Source organism: Dendrobium catenatum, unplaced genomic scaffold, assembly GCF_001605985.2.
Source record: "Dendrobium catenatum unplaced genomic scaffold, ASM160598v2 fragScaff_scaffold_1125, whole genome shotgun sequence".
Classification (NCBI taxonomy): domain Eukaryota; kingdom Viridiplantae; phylum Streptophyta; class Magnoliopsida; order Asparagales; family Orchidaceae; genus Dendrobium; species Dendrobium catenatum.
In genome coordinates, this window is record NW_021319587.1 from 1,757,841 (window position 1) to 1,782,044 (window position 24,204).

Genomic DNA, 24,204 nt, shown 5'->3' on the forward strand with positions numbered 1-24,204 from the left:
TAACATATTGATGAAGTTGCCAACTATGGTAAGACATGGGCGAACATCTCCTTGTAATTAATAAAGTGGATCCTCTACTAAAGGAAAATGTTCTTCAAATAAGGCTATTGACCGCTCAATCTGCGGTAATTATCCCTAACAAGTCTATCACTATCTTTAGAAAGTGCACCTTGTGAAAGAGTATGACACACCCAAGAGAGACATTAATTGGCATGTCTTTATAATTTTTTATAATTATGCAGATTTCTTAAAAACACTAATTTCCCCTCTTTTGTAAAGTAGTAAAAAGAAAAGTCCTATCTCAGGGGAAAATATAATAAACAACAGGAACAAAAAGAAGCATTTATCCAACTATGTGGGGTCAAATACATGAATCTTTTTTCTCCATTGTGTTATATTAAGAGTCAAATTTACAATTAAATCTAATAAAAATATTATTTTTAATACTTTCTAACCAAATCATTTCAAGTCTACCTCATGCTTTCTTAACATTGAATAGATGTAATACATCTACTCTCCTTATAGCTAGAGCATTAGAAGGCTGATGTTTAATATGATTAAACCATCTAAGGTTTCTCTCTTTAAATTTATTTACAAGTGATGCTACTCCAATGTTTTCACATATATACTCATTTCATGTTTTGTTTAAGTATAAATCCACTTATCCTTATGAGCATCCTCGTCTCTACAACACTTAACTTAATTTAAAACTTCTCATTTAATGACCAACATTCTATGCTATAAAGCATTATAGATCTCACCACCATCTTATGAACTTTTCCCTTAAGTTTGAGGAGTACCTTTTTTACCTATCATCCACTTCAACAATCCAACATGAATTCTACTAATAATATCCCTATCTATTTCACTATTAATTTGAACAATTAACTGATATATTTAAAATGTGCACTCTTTTTAATGATTTGATCACCCAATGTCACAATCTCACAACTAGATCTATTACTACTAAACTTACACTCTATGTTTTAGATCTATTCAAACAAAAACCTTTAGACTCTAATGTTGACCTCTTTAATTCAAGTTTTTCATCAACTCTCTCTAGTCTTATTAACAAGAAAATATCATCAACAAAAAGCATACATGAAGATGCATCCTCTTGTAAATGTCTAGTAAGAACATCCATGACCAAAGCAAAAAGATGTGGACTTAACATTGATCCCTGATATAATCCATCTTAAATAGGAAAATACTTGGTCAAACCACCTTGTGTTTGAGCACAAGTAATAGATATTGTATATATACCCTTAGAGACTTGAATATAAGTATTATTAACTCCTTTCTTTTCTAGAACTCTCAAGAGCACTTCTCTTAGAAATTTATCATATGAATTCTCTAAATCAATAAATATATATTTTAGATCCTCCTTACTCCCTCTATACTTCTCCATTAAACATTTCAATAAATCTTTAGCTTCCAAAGTAGTCCTACCTAGCATGAATCCAAATTGATTTTGAGAAACACTAGTATCATGTACGTCATAACTCATTCTGAAATACTTTGTCCCATAATCTTAATATATGACACATTAAATTAATTCCTCTATAATTCACATACTCTTCTACATCACCTTTTTGCTTTAAAATATTAACCAACACACTCCTCCACTCATATGGCATCTTTTTAGTCATTAAAATAATATTAAAAGGTTTAGAAAGACAAGAAATTCTTTTATCTCCCAAGTATTTTCACTTTTATTCGAATATCATTTGGTCCAACTACTTTTTCAGACTTCATTTTCTTTAAATCCTCTCCAACTTCATTTTACTAATACAATGATGAAAATAAAAATCACTAGTTTCATGTAGGGTGCTAAGGTCACTAAAGTCAATCGTATTCTTGTAACTTTTTTTTTTTGAAATATCTCTTCCTCCTTTATTCAATATCCCATAACACGATCATCATTTCAAAATACAAGTTGATGCTATTATATATGAAAGTATGACTATTGTTCATTTTCTATTTAATTAAAATTAGTAGTCTAAGTATACCTTTCTTATAATATTTATAATAACTTTTTTAACACTACACTATTTCTTTTGAATTCATAAGCCACTACAAGAAAATCTACTATTACCGTCGGACTTTCTAGCAGAGATACATACACCAGAAAAAGTTGTGGCATAACCAATGAAAAGTATTCCAATAATTTATGGAGGTAGTTCTAACAAAATTTTTTCCGTTAACTTACCAGCATATATTTTGTCGATGGTTTTGTCGATATAAAATATTCTGGTGCAATTTCCACCAGTTATTACCAGTAAAATCTCTGGCATAAATTGCAATGACTTAGTTAAACTTGATGAATGTTATTCAATGTATTATCCACCACTATTATTACCGACAGATAATCCACCTTTCGACTACTCTGCCATCTTTCTTCTCATTTCTTTCCCTCTTCTATGTTCTCTTCACTCGCATCTGAGAGTGGCCCCAAACTCTACCACTATTATAATCGGTTTCTCGCCAATGTTTATCGCTAAGCTTTCCCACATTCTCTATCGTTGATTTCCTAAAATTATTTCCTCCATTCCATGCGTTACTGCAACCACATTCCATGTTTGACCTTCCTCTAATAAGAGAATGTACCATGGTGTATGCTTTTTTGCTTTAGTTGTGGATTTTCTCACTAGACATTTTCAAGAGAATGTACCTTGGTGTATTCTTTTTTGCTTTAGTTATGAATGTTATCACTAGACATTTGCAAGATAATGTACCTTAGTGTATGATTTTTTTCTTTAGTTATGGATGTTCTCACTAGACATTTGCAAGAGAATGCACCTTGGTGTATGATTTTTGCTAATGATATTCTTCTTGTTGATAATAGTAGAGAGGGAGTTTAAGGCAAACTTGAATTAAGTAGGTCAACCTTAGAGTCTAAAGGTTTTTGCATAAGTAGATCTTAAACTTAATATATGGAGTGTAATTTTAATAGTAATAGACATACTGAGGGAATTGTGACTTTGGGCTATCAAGTCATTAAGAAGAGTACACATTTTTAAAATCTTTAATTTATTTATGGTAAAATAGATTGGGCTATTATCAGTAGAATTCAAGTTGGATGGTTGAATTGGAGGAATGCATTTGGCCTTGTTGTGTGATAAAAAAGTCTTCCTCAAACTAAAGGGAAAATTATATAAGATGTTGGTGAGACCAGTAATGCTTTATAATGCAAACTATTTATCATTAAAAGATAAGCATAATATTAAGTTAAGTGTTGAAGAGATGAGGATGCTCAGGTGGATAAGTAGTTGATTTACCCTTATAGATAGGATAAGAAATGAGCTTATATGTGAGAAGGTTTGAGTAGCTCTAACCTAAGATAAGATTAGAGAGCCTCACCATGGATGGTTTGGTCATATAAAATGATGGCCTTCCGAGCAGGCTAAGACTCTTTGTATTTCCCTTAATAGAGGCTGTTAGATTTTTCATTGACAGGGGATATTTGTGAAATTAAAATTCATTTATTTTCCTTCAATAAATGTTAAAATAATATCTAATATATACATATTATATGTAGGATATATTATATATATTAGAATTCAAAGGAGTTGGATGTATAACTGATTAGTACAAGGATGAAAGACATTAACAGATGAGTAAATTAAAGGGGTGAATTTTTTCATTTAGACAGCTTCTCAACTACCCAACTTCATATCAGATAGAAAGTTTCATTGCCCATATGCTAAATATAAAAATCAAATGCATATAAGCCTAGATGATGTAACTGTTGATATATATCATAGAGGCTTCATGTCAGAATATTGGTATTAGTCTTCTCATGGTGAGTATGAGCCATATTTTTATTCTCGATTCGGTCTGTCGACAAGTTCTAATATAGCTGAGAAAGATAATATTAGATATGATCTTGAGGTCTTAGTTCATGATATAATTGGAGCTCCATTTAAATAATATACAGAATGGTCACTAAATAAGGAGGCACAAATTTTTATGATTTGTTGCATGCTTCCCAACAATTAATATGAAAAGGTTGCACCACTCACTCAGAGTATTCATTGTTGTTTAGATGTTAAGTATCAAGATAAAATATAATATCCCTCATGCATATTTTAATCAATTCATTGGTCTGCTTAAGAAAACTAACCCCACAGATAACACAATTCCTACAAATTTATATCGAATTAAAAAGGTTTTCAAACCTATTTTGAGTTGCACAAAGTTAGATAGTTGTGTCAATAGATGCATATTATTTATCAAGATGATCAATCAGATATTGCATGTCATTACTACAATACATTATGATTTAAACCAAAATCTAGAAAAAAAAAAGAAAGCTGAAGGAAGTACAAGTTAGTAAGAAGTTTTTCTTACCCATAATTCCTAGACTATAATAGTTGTATGCATCCATGAGATCTGCTATACATATGAGATGACATATTGAACATATCTAACAAGAAGGTTTTATTACACATCCATCAGAAGCATATGCCTAGAAACACTTTGATCGTATATATTCCACCTTCGCTATATAATCAAAAAATATAAGATTGGGTTTATACATAGATGGTTTTACTCCATTTAGCCAATATACTTCACCTTACACATGATGTCTTGTGATATTCACCCCATATAATCTTTCCCTAGAGTTATATATGACTACTCCTTACATATTTCTAACGCTTATCATTCCATGGCAACATAATCCAAAAGAAAAAATTGATGCATTATTATAACCATTAATTGATGATTTAAATTTATTACGGGAAGAGGGAGTAAGTACATATAATATCTCCACCAAACAAAACTTCATTTTGAGGGTAGCATTACTTTAGATTATTGATGACTTTCATGCATATGGTATGCTCTCAAGTTGAAACACTTTTAGCAAGTTAGCTTTTTCATATTATATAAAATATACAAAGTCATTCACTTTAAAGTATGGGGGGAAGAACACTTGTTTGGTTTATCATCGCATGTTCTTACCTACATGTCATCCTTTCAAGCAAAATAAGGATGCTTTTGTTAAAAATAAAATAGTGATATCACAGCCTTCTCCTAGATTAACTAGTGAAAAAATAATTTTAAGAGTAAGATCCATACTCACAATAGTGGATCCTCTGATATTAGTTAATTAAAAATTTCTAGGATATGGTGTCAACCACAATTGGAAAAAAAGTATTTTTTGTTCATTTCCGTGTTGGAAGACAAACATAATTTGACATAACTTGGATGTAATACATATATAGAAAAATATTTTTGAAACATATTTAATACAGTCATGGACATCAAAGATAAATCCAAAGACTGGAAGCAATGATGAACTTAAAGGAAATTTGTAAGAGGAAAGCATAAGATTTGAAGAATGGTGGAAATGAAAATTTTCTCAAACCAAAAGCTCCATTCACCTTGAATTTAGAGTAGAGAGGAACAGTTTGTGAGTGGATGAAGTCTCTATGAGTTATAATGGATATTCTTCAAATATAAGTAGATGTGTTGACAAAAGATTTGGGGGATTGTTTGGTTACAAAGTCATGACTGTCATATCTTTATGCATCTAATAATTACCTTTAGTTATCTACCAGATCAACTTTTTAAGCACCTGATTGAGCTATGTATCTTCTTCAAGGATTTATGCTCTTTAAAACTAAATACAAAGCACCTGATTCTTATGGAGTAGCATATTCCTTTTGTTATATGTAAACTTGAGAAGATATTTCCATCATCTTTTTTAACTCTATGGAGCATCTACCCATGCATTTACCATATAAGTCTATAGTCATTGGACCTATTCAGTATTGGTGGATGCATCCTTTTGAGTGGTATTTAAATAAATTTAAGAAGACTACTTAGAATAAAGCATATCCTAAAGGCTCAGTATGTGAATCATATTTAATATATGATACAACCCAATTTTTCTTGTATTACTTTGAAATAGCATCACAATCAAGCCAGAGCACTGCACCTCAAAATGTGGATATGGTGAACACGCAGGTGCTAGCATCGTGCGCTATGTGAAGTTTTGGAAATGTGGGTTAGAGAGTTTGAGGTTAATTATTATATAAACAACTTTTGTATTTTAAAAATTTTAATATAAGAATATATATATATATATATATATATATATAAAGATTTTTGTTGGATACCACAATACAATGATAAAATTAGAAAAATATTTTGAGAAGTGTGGGTTAAATCACATGCAAGATATATTTATAGACATTAAAAAGTTAGGCGAGCAGCCACTCTATATTGGTGTGAGTTATGGGCTGAGTTGAATAGTATATAGGGTAGTCCATAGTATAGCATGAGGAGGGAACATAATAGACAAAATAGAGCTTCAGATGTTGGGGGCATGGGTAGTTCCCTTCATACTAGAGGTTCAGTTCCACATACTAAGCATAGATGATGTTCGGTAAGGAATTTAAAAAAAATAATAATTTACTTTAATATGAATACTAATGTATGTTTGTTATAGAAAGAGGTGTTGGGTACAGAACATACCCCTGTTGAATTGCATATTCATACCAACAAGTGGCAGGAGGACCAATAATGGGTTGATTAGCAAGTGAGGACAACCTATGTAAGTATATAAGTTTAATATTTTTGATGTCATATCTGAATTACTTAAAATTTTAATAATTTTTATAGGAGGAGTATACATAACTTCAAGAGAGCAAGACTGCATCAGGTGAAGGTTCTTTTGGTGGAGAATATTCTGATCACTATACTTGGTCACAAGTAGGAGGAGGAATGCAGCATGGTAGAGTTTACGATTTAGACTCTTAAGCCTATGCATAAGAGGGGCTGGCATCTGGTGGCTCCAGCTTCTCAAAAGTACTAAGGAGTCCTTATATAGCCAACATGTAGCTACCCTTACAACCAAGCTAGAGTAGGTAAGGAAAGCATAAGCTCACTGACATATGTAGATGCAACACCAGATATAGATGCTACAAACTCAACTGTTAAATGAAATGTGAAAAATGAGAGAGCAGTTCAGTGGGAAGAGTACAACTTTAGCAGAGAAGGAGATTGATTCATAGTATATGTTTTATATTTTATTTTAGACATATGTATTTATTTATTTTTAGAAATATGTACTTATTTTTTTTCTGGACATCTACACTTGCTTATTATCGAATATTTGTTAATGATATTCTTTTTTATTTATATATTTATGTTCAATATTTGGTGATATTTTTGATTAGAGGTGTATGTTTGATTGTATATAGTATTAGAACTTTTATATGCAAGTTATTTTATGGAAACCAGTTTTATAAGTTGGAAGGTTTTTTTTTTTGTTTATGCTATAGGATTTTGGTGGAATTTCCTTTAGAAAATCTGTCGGCAACACGATACAAAAAAATTGGAATGTCATTTACGACACTCTTTTAGGCTGAAATTTCTAGCGGAAAATCCATTGTCAGTAGTGCGATGAATCAGGGAGATGGATTATCTACTGATATTTCTAGCATAAAATTGCACAGGAAATATTGTTGGGTTAAATGCCGAAATCCACTAAAGAAAGCCAACTGATTATCATCTTTTTTTTTTTTTTTCTAGAATTGCATGAGAAAAACTGCTGCAAATTTTTCTAGCAAGAAAGTTATGCCAGTTTACATTTTTTGATAAGCAAATTATTGTTGGATGTATTTTTTGTCAGAAACTTATTGGCAAATGGAAATTTCCACTTGATTTCTATTGTTACCGGTGGATTTGGTCCGCCGGTAATAGGGCATTTTCCTATAGTGAGCCCATGCATCCCCTCATTTCAAACTTTTTTTTTTCAAATTTAGTCATCATTACTAATTAAATAACCATGTAATCATTAATATATAGGGGTTAAGTTGTTATCACTTATCAAGTCATGCTCATCATCCTTTGTGAATAAAAAACTAGTGTTAGTTTACATACCATCACCTTAGACACTACCTATAATAGGACCTTTATAAATCATGTTCTTTGGCTCTCACTAGCAACATCAATAACAATCAGTTAGTGAATTTATGATTTAGCACAATATCATCTCAAAAGATAGTGTTCATGTCAATATTACCCCCATCTATCCATAATGACTTACTACTTCATGATCCACATTGAATTTGATATTGTAAAAAAAAAATATTTATTATATTGAAAAACTCACTTCCTTTCAAAATCCTAAGGTCAAATGTTTTTTAGAAATTATCTCTTGGTCATATCATTGCCCATAATTTTGAGAGTAAATACAATCTCATTTATCTTGAGCCATTTAATCATCAACCTTCCCAGTTCATTGACAACTACTTTCATATTTTAATTAGTGAGAAGAGTTATCTTGCACACATGGTGATTACACTAAAGAAGAAAAGAAGAAGAAGAAGAAAAAGAAGAATAAGAAGAAGAAAAGGAAGAAGAAGAAGAAGAAAAATAAGAAGCTACTCTACCTCAGCACTATAATTACCTACAATATGCATAAGTAGAATATTTCTCCTAACTTTAGCTTCAAATTGGTGATAATATTTTCAAGAGAATTTTTTATAGACGCATCCTAAGTTGAGCATCATGCCTGATTTCATGACCAATTCAGTCAATTTCACCAGTACGTGCATCATCCTTTACCACTAGATTAAGGACACTTTAACAGCTGATCGATTCTTGTTATGCCTTATGTTGGTAGTTTATTTTCTTGCGTATTTTTATTTTTCTTCTCTCTCTCTCTCTCTCTCTATTTTATTTTTCTTCTTTCTCTCTCTCTCTCTCTCTCTATATATATATATATATATAAGAAAAATAAGGCATATATATTCTATTTTTTATATGTCAAAATGGAGAGTAGTAGTAGTTGTTGGTTTTCTTTCTTATATGTACCCATGATTATATTTATATTAGTCGTTTTCTTGTATTAATGTGTTGGCATTCTATTTCCATATTACTTTTTTATTATTTTACATATGCAATTTCATAAAAAAAAAATTTAAAAACTTTACATGGCTGCATAGAACTTATTTGATTATTATTTATAAAATCTATTAAAGTATAGAATCAAGGGGAGTTATAAAACTATAAGACTTGTACACAATCAAAGTATATTTTCCATCATCTGAAAGAGGGAGATTATTGATCTCATGAGCCTGGATCTATATTATAAACAATTAATAATCACAAATATAATTTGTTGAGTTTATTTGTCTTTTTGCTAATTTATCTTTAGATATATTTTAAATTAATGAACTAAATGTATACACTAGAGTTAGAGCCATGAAATTTGAATATGGAACATATAACTACTTAGGAAAAGATCATAGGAACAAATTCACATAATCAAAATTCATGATGATTTAGTGAAACTTTAGATACAATATTTATATTTGAGTGTTATATATTTTCTAAATTTTGAGTCACTTGTAAATGTATTCTCAATAAAGAGAACTTAAAAAAAAAAAAACAAAATACACACATCAACAACAACAACAACAACAACAACAACAACATTAAGCCTTTATCCCACTACGTGGGGTCGGCTACATGAATCCTTTTTCTCCATTGTGTCATATTAAAAGTCAAATAAAATACACACATAAGTGAAATAAAAAAAAACAAAATAAACATTAAATTTCTAGTTACTATAAATTAATCGAAAAGATTATATTGAATGATATCATTCATGAGAGAAGGTCTGAGAAAATAGAAAGAATTTGCGTTGGTTTTTCAAATTACAATTTTGTGATTTTCCCGTTGAGGCTGATGGTGACGGAGGTTCGTCGGCCATCGATGGATGGTGGTCCAATGGATGCTTGACGAGCTGCTGTAGGGAACTCTCATGTTCCAGTTCAATCTTTTTCTTCGTCTCCTCTGGCATTTGGAGACTGATTACCTGGTTTTGCTCAAGGAAAAAAACCTAATGTGAGATCAGGAATGCCTTTAATTATTAATGAAGGAGGATTACTATCATCAAAAAATGATTCCAAAGTCATTGGCAAAGGAAAAAGTGTGGTTGTTGAAGATACAATTTAAAGCAGGGAAAATGCCAGGGAGGATTGTGGATTCAATCGCAAATGTGGATACTTCTCCGTCATCAAAGTTAAACTCTGGAAAAATTGTAGATGACATTTTGTTGGTGGAGGGAGGTTTTGAGATTCTAAAATCTAATGTTGAATCAAATGGATTGAGCGTTAAATGTAATCAAGTAGCCGAGAATAATTTGGTTATTTCAATGAAGGAAACTACTGTTAGTGAAAAAGAAAATGAAAAAGAAAATAACACCAATTTGGTGAGAGTTCATGAATATTATCAAGGAGAATAGGGAAGGTGCTCAGGAGTTCAGACTGTTGTTGTAGCAAGGCTGACTAATTCTAATCAACAAAATACTTGGAACAAGAAGGAAAAAATAAAGGTTTTAAATTTGGAGTTGGGAGACTATCTATCGGAGGATGGATCATCTGTAAAGTTGCATGTTGACAATGAGTTTGAGAATTATAGAAATCTTCAAAACTCATTAGTGATCAAAGTATTTGGAGGTAATGTTCCATTTCCTGTAGTAAGCACTGAGTTAAGAAGGCAATGGGCTCCTTTTGGAAAATTTCACCTCACAATGCTAGGAATGGACTGGGTGTTGAGATTCGTTCACAATGAATTAGGTTGTTAAACCTAAGCTTATGTCCCAGTGGCTAATCAAGAGGGGGGGGGGTGAATTGGTAATTAAAAAATTTGAACCCTCTTTTTAAACTTTGGAAATTAAGACTTAATTGTTAGTGAATTTTTTAGAAAAAGATTTTTCAATCGCAAGTTGTAAATGATAAACAAAATAAAAAGTGGAAAAGTAAAGAACACTAGATTTATAGTGGTTCGATCAAAACCAGACCTACATCCACTCCCCGGAGGCACCCTCCGAGTATTGCACTAATACCACTAGTGACTCTCCTTTAGCACCCACAGCAAGGTGGAGAAGCCTTTACAAAAACTCTTTCCACCACTACCCGGTGCAGTTGAGAACCGTCTTCCTTTTACACTATCCCTAGTGCTGGCAGAGAACCGTCCGTCCTTTTACACTCTCCTAGTGTGGGTAGAGAACCCTTCGTCCTTTCACACTCTCCTATTATGGGAAGGGACCCCTTCATCCTTTCACACTCTCCTAGTGTGGGCAGAGAACCCTTCGACTGTTCACACTCTCCAAGTGTCGGCAGAGAACCGGATCTCCTTGACAGATCTCCTCACAAGAAATCTAGAAAGAAGAAAGCAAAGAGTGAAGTAATCCTAAATCATAAGTAGAGATTCTTACCTTTGAACACCAAGCGAAGCCTTCACGCTCCAGTGGTAGGAATCCCCCTTTGAATGCTCTCTCACACTCTCTCCTTGACTCTTCTTTCAATAGACATGAAGATCAAATGGCAAAAAGATTTGATGGCAGTCTAAATTGGACTATATATAGGAGAGACAAGAAAAATCATCCAAAACTGCAAATTTTTCAAGTCAACACGAAATGGATCATTCCGTACAATCGTGGATCGTCCTGGACGATTTTACTTAAAGTGTCGGAAACGATCCTGATATATATTGGTATGAACTATGTTAGTATACGATCATCGTCACGTACGAACTAGGTTCGTCCAGTACGATCAGTTATACCATAGGTTAGTTCCCTAATAACTGCAGGACGTAATGTGGTAAGTCGGTTCACATTGTACTGGAACGAACAGGACTTCGTCCTGATGAAATTTTACAGAGAGCAACTCATCCTGGCACGATAATGAATTTCATCTGAACGAAATTTTTACAGAGAAGAATTCGTCCTGGGACGATTTGGATTTTGTCTGGACGAAATTTTTACATAGAAGAATTCGTCCAAGGATGATTTGGATTTCGTCTTGACGAAATTTTTATAGAGCCCAAGTCATCCTGGCACGATTATAGATTTCATATGAACAAAAATTTTACAGTGAAGAATTCATCCTGGGTTGATTTGGATTTCATCTGGACAAAATTTTTACAGAGCTCAAGTTGTCCTGGCACGATTATAGATTTCGTCTGAATGAAATTTTTACAGAGCCTAACTCATCCTGGGATGAAACTAATGTCGTCCTGGACGATCAGGACTTAGAAAAATTTCCTCAACTCCTGTTCGCTCCATTGCTCATACGAAAAGATAACTGACCTGATCGTCCCGTACGAACTAGGTTCGTCCCGTACGATCAATACAAATTTTGTAAGGTCTCCTTAAGTGTGTGTGTGAAGTGTGTGTGTGTTTTTATTCACTCAATTACAATCACTCCCTCTCAATTCAAAAAATAATTTAAAGCTTCAATTTGCAAAGGATTGTATGCTGAATTCGATTTGAAGTCTTCATAGTTTGGAGTTCAATTTTTTTGAAATGTTAGTACACACAAGTGCAAAAACAAATCTTCCAAAAAGTGTTAGGAGATAACTACACATAAAACAATAATATTTGGAATCATCAAAACTATATAAGTTGCAAGAATGTAAAACATGCTAATAGCAACTCTCTTAACAATCTCTCCCTTTTTTATGATGGCAAAACAATTATTATTTGTAGGATTTCAAATTTTAAGAATCTCCTAAACTCCCCCTGAATTGATGAATGCATGAAAATAAGGTGGCATTTATTCAAAAATTATTTTTGTTTTTCAAAAAATTTATACAAAACAAAACAACAACCGAATCACAAAAATAAAATAAATACAAATACTAACACAAGATACAATACTCACAAGATACAAGACACAATTCAACAAACAATTTATAAGACTCATAAGACACAAGTCACAATTCAACAAACAATTTCTTCTCCGTTTGGATAATAACAAAAAGTGAAGAAGAATAAAAAAAACTTGAAATGTAAGTAGAGATATGAAAATCATTTGATAATATAATCTTAACAGTGATTGAAATAAGTATCCAAATAAAATTAAAACATTAGGCAAATCATAAAAATTCATATAATTTAAGAAGTGATATAACATAGATAATAAAAAGAATTTATCAAAGACATGAGTCAGTTTAGACACTAAGATAGAGAAAATCATTGCAATAAGGATGAATAAAAAATTGTATATTTCAAATTTCAATATCAATTATAAATGAACATAAAATCAATTTGAATTAAGAGATTAAAAGAGTTTGAAAAGAAATAATTACCACATGTGGCGCTTTGCGCATTTTTTTTCATAGTTGTGGCACATTTTTTTGCATCATTTTTAGTTTGGGCTTATTTTGTGCCTCTTTTTCACTTTGCGAACCTTTGCGCATTCCTTTTGATTTTTTATTGTTCTTTTACACAATTTGCAAGAGTAATTTTATTCTTTCCAAAAACAATAATCTAAAATTTCAAATCTTTCTAAGTGCATAAATAATGATTGATAAGTGAAATATAAAATAAGAAAACATTTCAATTGCAATAATAATAGTAACAATAATACAGTCTAAATAAGAGATATGAAATTGAAAATCCTAATAATATCAAGTTATAAGCTAAACTTAAACTTAGAGTAATTAGATTTTCAAATGAATTTAATTTTTCTTGCAATTCAGGTTATAGCACGATTAAGATTAAAAATCTGACGATTTACATAAAGTCTAACAAACATTTCAAAAGTAAATTCAAATCAAAACACAAGAACTTATATTGATATCATTTTAAATATTACAAGGATTCATCAAGATATCAATACAACAACTAAAATAAAGAAGAAATACATCAAACTACTAAAAGCAAACAACAACTAACACATAAACAATAACAATACAAACACAAAATATCAAGTGCAACAATCACTCAGACGGTCTCTGATCTGGAGGAGGAGGAGGAGCAGTACCAAAAAAATTAAAGTATGTATTCAACATAAGTACATTGGTACTAATATCATTCATTTATCCCCTCAAATAACCCATGTCATGTTGATATTGAGCATCCTGCTGTTGAAGACGAGACTCAATTTGATCAATGCGTTGATCAAAATGAGTCTCTAGCTGATCAAATCTTTGAACCAAATTCTGATAATTTGGTTCATTTGCAGGAGCAGGTGCACCTTCAGGATCTTCTTCTATATCACTGATGACATGTGTTTTATTTGATTATTCCTTAAAGATTGCTCTAAATGACCCATCATTGTAATAGAGCGGTTCTTCATATTCTTGATCAGGATGAACTAAGTTATACTTATTTTCCAGAACATAGGAAACAAAATGTCCTAAAGCAATATTCCTCTTCCTTTTCTAATATGCATGTCCAATTTCAGACAGTCCATAAAGATAGTTGAGGATAAGTTGGGCTTCATCTATAGGCCTATTTGACATGATTAGAAAAGTCATCATAGAGAGAAGGGGGTAATATTGACTCTATCACTAGCTTTTGGAATGATTGAAGTTCTAAGAATGTGCTGAATGATGTGTGCATTCCGGACAAGGCCGGATACCTTAGCCACATGCTCAGTTAAACCATTTCCTCTAATCACCCTATTGATTTCATACCATTTTTATATATCATTGGTGATTAAGGTATGGGCTCTACTTCCCTCAGTACTTAAATTTAGAAAAGCTCCTAAGTCGTGCTTAGTGATTTCAACTTTTTGTTTGAAAACAAAAGAGCGAATCACAGAGTGGTCAGAATTGAAGGACATATTGGCTAGAAACTAGTGGAAGGTTTCTTTGTTATAGAGGTAGACCAGAGTAAGGATAAAGTGAAACTGAGTCGAAGCAAATAAAGGCATTACCTGAAAGGTAATACCTTCTTGAATTAAAATTCTGGAAGGAGTGATTTTGGCAGAAGCAAATCTAGGAAAAGAATCCTCATTTGCTTTGGACAGAAAGATTTCGGACGAATTCCTATGTGGCTTCTTCGCTAAGACCTTTTGACGCTTACTTGAACTGGCCATTTGAAAATGATCTAGAGTAAGAAAGGAGTTGAAAGTGATATTTAGCGTGTAACTATTGAGTTAAAAAGCCCGCCTATTTATTGAAAATGACATATTCGTACCAGACAAAAATTTTCGTCTCGTACGAAATTTTGTTCGTCCCGTATGAAAATATTTCATACAGACGATCCAATATGACCAGAATGAAATGGCTTTTCTTAATCAACATGACTTACGAAGCATCCTTTCGTACAGACTTTTGACCAGTCTGATCGTACAGACTAACACGTGTTCATCCCGGGATGATCATAACTTATATCATTTTAATGGCAGTTGAAACCGTCCCCTACATCGAACCGACATGTGTTAGTTTAGACAAACCAAAGGTTCATATGTACGAATTCCGTATTAAAAACTACTTTATCCATTCAACCGCTTCATTCATTCATCCCATCGAATGAAAAACAAATCGTCCTGTACGATCATAATGATTGTCCAGTCGAAGTGACCATTAAACACTGAAAACTGCATGCAAACAGTTTAAAATCTGACACTTTGACACATTACACAAATCATCCTATATGAAAATATTTTGTCCCGGATAATGATGACTTAAAAAAATTTTTGAACTCAAACAAAAACAACAATTCAAAAACAAAACAAAACAAAATAAATACCAAAAACAACGATGAAAACTCAGACTCTAAAGGGAAAAATCACACAAACAAAATCATAAACACATAAAAAACATTTAATTAATAAACAAACATCAATGTTACAAGAACATTTTTATTTAAGCATTTAAGTCAATCACACCAAGCCTTGTTCTTAATGCACTGAAAGTATCAAAGGCTAAAGGTTTTATAAAAATGTTTGCAAGTTAATTTTCAGTTGTAACATGAATGAGTTTAATTTCTCCCTTGATAACATGATCCCTTATGAAATGATGCCTTATGTCAATGTGTTTGGTTCTTGAATGCTGAATAGAATTTTTAGAAATACAAATAGCACTAGTATTATCATAATAAATTGGAATAGTGCCTATAGTCAATCCTAAATCAATCAACTGTTGTTTCAACCAAAGTACTTATGCCACACAACTTCCTAATGCAATGTACTCAGCTGTAGCAGTAGAGAGGGCTACTGAATTTTGTTTTCTACTGGACCATGAAACTAATGAATTTCCAATGAACTGACATGTTCCAGAAGTGCTTTCTCTATCCATCCTACAACCTGTAAAGTCAGAATCTGAATAACCAATAATTTCAAATGATGAGCTAAACTTAGGATACCATATTCCTAAGTTCTGAGTTCATAACAGATATCTTAAAATCCTTTTAACTGCTGTCAAATGTGATTCTTTTGGATCTGATTGGAATCTAGCACACAAGCAAACACTAAACATGATATTGGGTCGGCTAGTAGTCAAGTAAAGTAAAGATCCAATTATCCCTCTAAATTTCTTTTGATCAACAGATTTTCCCTTAGGGTCCTTATCCAACTGAACTGAGGAACTCATTGGTGTACTAACAGATTTAGCATTGTCCATTTCATACTTTTTGAGGATATCCTTAACATACTTTGATTGACTAAGAAATGTACCTTCCTCAATTTGCTTAATGCTAAAACCTAGAAAGTAACTCAAGTCTCCCATTAGACCATCTCAAATTCACTGCTCATTATTTTAGAAAAATCATCACAAAAATTTTTATTTGAAGATCCAAAAATGATATCATCCACATAAATATGAACAATTAGTATATCATTTTCACATCTTTTCAAAAAGAGTATTGTATCCACACTTCATTTTTCAAATGATCTTTCAAGTAGGAAGGTGCTCAACCTCTCATACCAAGCCCTAGGTGCCTATTTTAATCCATATAAAGCCTTTTTCAACTTGAAAACATAATTTGGGTATTTTGAATTTTTAAAACCTGGAGGTTGTTCAACATAAACATCCTCTTCAATTACCCCATTTAAAAAGGCACTTTTCACATCCATTTAATATAATTTAAATCCTCTAAAACAGGCAAAGGCTAGCAAAACCCTAATTGCTTCAAGTCTAGCTACAGGGGCAAAAGTCTCCTCAAAATCAATCCCTTCAATATAATTATACCCCTTAGCTACTAATCTAGCCTTATTTCTAATTACCACTCCTGAGTCATTCATTTTATTTTTGAATACCCACTTAGTTCCAACTACACTTTGATCCTTTGGCCTTGTAGTTAATTCCCAAACTTTATTTCTTACAAATTGATTCAACTCTTCTTGCATGGCCAAAATCCAAATTTAATCTGATAGTGCTTAATCAATATTTGTGGGTTCTATAGTTGAAATGAAGGCTGAATGATTGACTTCCTTGTTTAATCCACGCCTAGTCCTTACACCCTCACTAGGTTCACCTATAATCAATTCCCTTGGTTGTTTTTTAGAAAATCTCAAATCTCTAGGCAAAGGGGTTTCTATCTATAAATTTTCTTTCACATTTTCTTCCAAATTTATTTTATCAAACTTTTGGGAGTTTTATACAATCTCATCTTCTTCAATATTTGGCTCTTTCAAATTTCCAGATTCATTAAATACAACATGTGTGGTCTCCTCAATTACCAAAGTTCTTTTATTGAATACCCTATAATATTTTCCAACACTTGAGTATCTAACAAAAATTCTTTCATCTGATTTTGGATCAAATTTTCCTAAGGCAGATTTTCCATTGTTTTGAATGAACATATTGCAACCAAAAACATGCAAATGAGATAAATTTGGTGTTCTTCCTTTTAGTAACCCATAGGGTGTTTTATTTAATTTTGATCTTACATTCACCCTGTTTAGAACATAACATGCAATGCTAACCGCCTCAGCCCAGAAATATTTTGGAAGTGAGTATTCTGCCAACATTTCTCGGGCGGCTTCTATTAATATTCTGTTTTTCCTTTCGACTACCCCATTCTGCCGAGGGGTTCTAGGTGTAGAAAAGTTGTGATCAATTCCTTTCTCCTTACAAAATTCTTCAAATCTCTCATTCTCAAATTCTCCTCCATGATCACTTTGAATAGAAATAATTTCACACCCTAATTTCCTTTGAATCCAAGTCAAAAAATTTCTAAATTCCTCAAATGATTCACTCTTATGAAATAGAAATCTAACCCATGTGAATCTTGAGTAATCATCCACAATCATAAATCCGTATACCTTTCCTCCTAGGCTCATAGTTCCAACTGGTCCAAAAAGATCAATATACAAAATCTCCAATGGTTTACTAGTTCTAAGATCCTTATTGGACTAAAAAGAGGACTTCACTTACTTTTCTAGTTGACATGCATCACAAAGGTGGTCCTTAGTAAAGTCTAATTTAGGTATACCTCCCACTAAGTTCTTTTGGGTAATCCTCCTAAGATTTTTCATGCTAGAGTGACAAAGCCATGACTCATCAGATACAGTTTTCAAGAAAAAAGTAGTAGGAGTTTGAATGCAATTTAAATCTAGCATATAAACATTATTAACCCTTTTACCATTCAAAACATCTTTATCATTTAGGCTTAATATGCAGCTAGTAGAAAAAAAATTTACATAATAACCCTTATCACATAGCTGGCTTATACTTAACAAATTATGCTTTAAGCCTTCTACCAATAACACATTATCAATGAAAAAATTCTAAAAATTTCCAGTCATACCTAATCCAACCACCTTCCTTGTGGTGTTATCTCCAAGTGTAACCTTGCCTCCACTCCTGGCTTCCAACATTATGAATTAAGCTGGATCTCCAGTCATATGCTTTGAACATCCGCTGTCCAGGTACCATATGCTCTCATAAGGTCTTGTGTGAGAGCGACCCTCTTCTTGATCTAACTGATCAAGATTGTCAACCATTAAGCATAGATTAGTGACTTCATCTTCCTTTTCTATTTTTGACGAGTCCGAAGCTGAGTCCGCCCAAAAAGCTCGTTGGAACTTTTTCTTTCCCTTCTTTACAACTGGTTTCTCCTCTACCTTCTCCTTGCTAGGATTGGCTTTGAGTTTTGGGCATTCAGTCTTTATATGTCCAGGTTTCCTGCACTCATAGCAAATAATTTCATTAGAAATCTTGGCATTTCTATTGAATTTACCTCTATTCCATTGCTGGTGTCTCTTTTGCTTCCTCTTTAGAAAGCTTATGAACTATCAAGTCTTCAATGCGATGTCGTCTTCATCTTCAGGTTGTGAGTGTTCACTCTCAGATTCTTCCACATTTAGTGCTATGTTTTTCTCCCTTCGTGGTTCACCTGCATCAACCTTACAGCAACAGATAACTCTGAGTGAGTGGTGCACCCTATCCAGATTGGTTGTTGGGTAGCATGCAGTAAATCATAAAAATTTTATGCCTCCGTATTCGGCAACTCTTATGTATTTTGTTCAATTTGTATTCCACTTGCATCATGAACTAATTCTTCAAGATTTGGTCAGATATTTTTAGCTTCAGCTATATTACTACTTGTAGAAGGACCGCATTGATAATCAAATTATGGCTCATACTCACCCTGAGAATACCAATACCAATACCGTTGCATGAATCCTCTGCGATATAGATCAACAGTTACTTCATCTGGTGTTAGGTACACTAAATTTTTGTGTTTAGAATATGGACATCAAAACTTTCTGTTGAGATTCATTCATAATGAATTAGGTTGTTAAGCCTAAGCTTATGTCCCAGTGGCTAACCAAGAGGGGGGGGGGGGGAATTGGTAATTAAAAAATTTGAACCCTCTTTTTAAACTTTAGAAATTAAAACTTAATTGTTAGTGAATTTTTTCGAAAAAGATTTTTCAACCACAAGTTGTAAATGATAAGCAAAATAAAAAGCGAAAAAGTAAAGAACACCAGATTTATAGTGGTTCGGTCAAAACCAGGCATACATCCACTCCCCGGAGGCACCCTCCGAGTATTGCACTAATACCACCTGTGACTCTCCTTTAGCACCCACAGCAAGGCGGAGACGCCTTTACAAAAACTCTTTCCACCACTATCCGGTGCGGCAGAGAACCGTCTTCCTTTTACACTATCTCAGTGCTGGCAGAGAACCGTCCGTCCTTTTACACTCTCCTAATGTGGGCAGAAAACTCTTCATCCTTTCAGACTCTCCTATTGTGGGAAGGGAACCCTTCATCCTTTCACACTCTCCTAGTGTGGGCAGAGAACCCTTCGGCTGTTCACATTCTCCAAGTGTCGATAGAGAACCGGATCTCCTTGATAGATCTGCTCACAAGAAATCTAGAAGGAAGAAATTAAAGAGTGAAGTAATCCCAAATAATAAGTAAAGATTCTTATCTTTGAACACCAAGCGAAGCCTTCACGCTCCAATGGTAGGAATCCTCCTTTGAATGCTCTCTCACACTCCCTCCTTGACTCTTCTTTTAATAGGCTCGAAGATCAAATGGTAAAAAGATTTGGTGGCAGTCTAAATTGGACTATATATAAGAGATACAAGAAAAACCATCCAAAACTGTAAATTTTTCAAGCCAACACGAAATGGATCATCCCGTACGATCGTGGATCGTCCTGGACGATTTTACTTAAAGTATCGAAAATGATCCTGCTATATATTGGTACGAACTATGTTCGTACATGATCATCATCCCATACGAACTAGGTTCGTCCGGTTTGATCAGTTATAGCATAGGACGGTTCCCTAATAACTGCATGACGTAACCTACTGTGGTAAGTCGGTTTCCTGGGATGAACATGACTTCATCCGGATGAAATTTTTACCGAGAGTAACTCGTCCTGGCACGATAATGAATTTTGTCCGAACGAAATTTTTACAGAGAAGAATTTGTCCTGAGACGATTTGGATTTCATATGGACAAAATTTTTACAGAGAAGAATTCATCCAGGGATGATTTGGATTTCATATGGATGAAATTTTTACAGATCCCAAGTCGTCCTGGCACGATTATAGATTTCATCTAAACAAAATTTTTACAGAGATGAATTCATCCTAGGACGATTTGGATTTCATCTGGATGAAATTTTTACGGAGCCCAAGTTGTCCTGGCATGATTATAGATTTTGTCTGAACGAAATTTTTACAGAGCCTAACTCGTCCTAAGACGAAAATAATGTCGTCCTGGATGATCAGGACTTAGAAAAATTTCCTCAACTCCTGTTCATTCCATTGCTCTTACAAGGAGATAACTGACCTGATCGTCCCGTATGAACTAGGTTTGTCCCGTACGATCAGTACAAATTTTGTAAGATCTCCTTAAGTGTGTGTGTGTGTGTGTGTTTTTTTATTCACTCAATTACAATCACTCCATCTCAATTCAAAAAATAATTTAAAGCTTCAATTTGCAAAGGATTGTATGCTGAATTTGATTTGAAGTCTTCATAGTTTGGAGTTCAATTTTCCTGAAATGTTAGTACACACAAGAGCAAAAATAAATCTTCCAAAAAGATTTAGGAGAAACCTACACATAAAATAATAATATTTGGAATCATCAAAACTATATAAGTTGCAAGAATGTAAAACATGCTAATAACAACTCTCTTAACACTGGGTTCTTTGTTCGTTCTATGACAAAGAAACATTAGAAGTTGTCTTCTCAAATTGGACTTGGTATGTCAATTGGAAGATTATTGGGATGGACCGATGGTCACCAAATTTCAGGAAGCAGTGGATAATTCAGCATTGGAGAACACAAAAGCTGATGGTATGTTTATCAAAACATATAATATTGTTTATGAAAATAAATTCAATATTTTAGATGGACCGGTGGAGGAAGCAGAGATTGTATCCACAGAGGATGTTGTTGTCAATTGGTCTGAAGAATTGAATGGGTTAGATAAAGAAGTAGATGAAAATTTCAAGTCTAATATGGAGGAATTGGATGATTTAGTTGATATGAAGGAAGGTGGTTCTTCTAATATTAAAAGAAAAGGATCTAAACAACTTAAAGGTTTGGTCCTATTAATTTGGCTCCTATGAGTAGGAGAGAAGAAGGTGATAATAAAGATAAATCAGGGACTTTATCCCCTCATATTTAATGAATTCTTTCATAGCTTTTTGGAATTATAGAGGAGATAGGAAAAAGAAAGCTTCTCTATACTTGAAGGAGGTAGTAAAGGAGCATGGGGTTTTTTTATTGGTTTATTGGAAACCAGAATTTCAAATATTGAAAGGAGGGATGTAGATCTATTAATTGGTTCAGAGTGGGATTTCTTTCAACTTTCTTCCGAAGGTTTGTCAGAAGGTATTCTTTTGGTTTGGAAATCTAGTATTTCCAACTTTCAAATTTTAGAATCTTCTTCCCAATTTATTATTGGAGATTTGGAGGTACCTAAAAAAGGCAAGTTGGTGATTGCTTCTATTTATGATAATAAGGATCTTTATAAAAGAAGAAGGTTTAGGAAAGGATGGAATTCTATTCCTCTTAGGATTTACCAATGGTGATAGGAGGAGATTTTAATTGTATTCTTTCCAAGGAAGACAAAAAGGGAGGGAAAAGATTCATGTTTTCTCTAGGACCAAAGGAAATGAAGACTTTTCTAGCTTGTAATGATTTTCATGAAGTTGGGTATGTGGGACCAAGGTTCACTTAGTGTAACAAAAAATCCAGTGTGGATTGGATCCTTGAAAGACTAGATAGATGTTTCTTAAACTCAGCTGCTTTAAATTCTTCACATCATATGGTGGTTAGGCTCTTGGCTCGTGTGGCTTCAGACCACTGTCCAGTCCTCCTAAACCTCCTTATTCAGCTGTTAATTAAGAAGGATTTAGGTTTGAAGATGTTTGGGCTTCCAACAAGGCATCTGCTATGATGGTGAGAGGGGTTTGGTTGAGGAAATGTGATGGTAGCTTCTCCCAAATTTTAATTATAAAATGAAAAAAATCACTAAAGGCATTATTTTATTGGAGCAAAGCAAAACAAAAAAGCTTATTTATAACGAAGGATGCATTGTTGAAGCAAATTGAGGATCTACAAATAAAAGAAGCAAATGATGGGGGACTTCCATAAGAAGAATATCGGTTGCTAAAAGTAAAGGTGGGTGAACTCAATTCAACACTTGCTCGGTTGGATACATGGTGGAGGAAAAGGGCTAAGGTGAAGTGGATGTTGGAAGGTGGTCGCAATTCAAAATTTTTCCAAGCTTTTGCTTCGACAAGAAGAAACGCAAATTACATTGCAAAAATCAAAGATGAGAATGGAGAATTTGTAGAGGATCAACATCAAATAGAGGATGGTATGGTTTGGTATTTCAAAAATAAATGGAAAAACATGAATTGTATTCTTGAAGAATGGCCTAGCCCGTGGAAATGTCTAGATGATGGAGATAGAGAAATGTTGAACAAAGCATTCACTATTGAAGAGATGGAAGCAGTGATCAAGTATAGTGGAAATAACATCTCTCCAGGTAATGATGGTATTACCTATTCTTTCATTAAAGCCTATTGGGAGATAATTAAAGTTGATTTGTGGAATGCTATCAATTGTATTTTTAAGTCATCAGAGATGGACTCAAATTGGAAGGAAACCATTATTGTTCTTTTTCCAAAAGTGATCAACCCATTGGCTCCTTCAAATTTCATACCTATAAGCTTGTGTAACACTGTTTATAAATTGGTGGTAAATGTTCATATGAACAGGATGTCTTTTATCATCCCAAAATTGATTTCTGAAGAACAAGCAGCATTCTTGAAAGGAAGATCCTTATCAGATCATGTGTTTATAGCACAAGAGATTATGCACAAATTCAAGTATTATCAATCATCTAAAGGTTTTATTTCTTTCAAAATTGACATGGAGCAGGCGTATGATTCGATGGGGTGGCCTACCTTGGTGAAAGCTTTGGATTATTTTGGATTTCCTTCTAAATTTTCTAATTTGATTTTGGACTGTGTCCAAGATTCAAAATTCTCTATTTTGATCAATGGAATTTTGTCTAATTGGATAAGTGGTAGAAGTGGCTTCCGACAAGGATGTCCCTTGTCCCCATTTCTATTTATTCTATGTGGTCAACTGTTATCTATTGCTTTTAGACAAAGAGGAGGTTCCATTGGAGTTCAGATGTGTTCAAATGGATCAAGAATTTCCCACTTGTTGTATCCAGATGATGTAATTATTTTCTCGGAAGCCAACTTGAAGGTAGTCAAGGAGATAAAGGCTATTTTGGAAAATTTCTGTGGATTGACTAGTCAAAAGATTAATACCAACAAATCTTGTATGATATTTGGTAAAATAGTAAGTAGAAGAAGGAAAATTTTAATTTCTCAGATATGGGGTTCAAAATAGTCAAGGAGCTATCCTACCTTGGAGTAAAATTTGCCTTGAGAAGGCTAGTAGGAGAAGATTTCCAATTTATTGTTGACTAGGCATTGAGGATGACTAATATATGGGGAGGG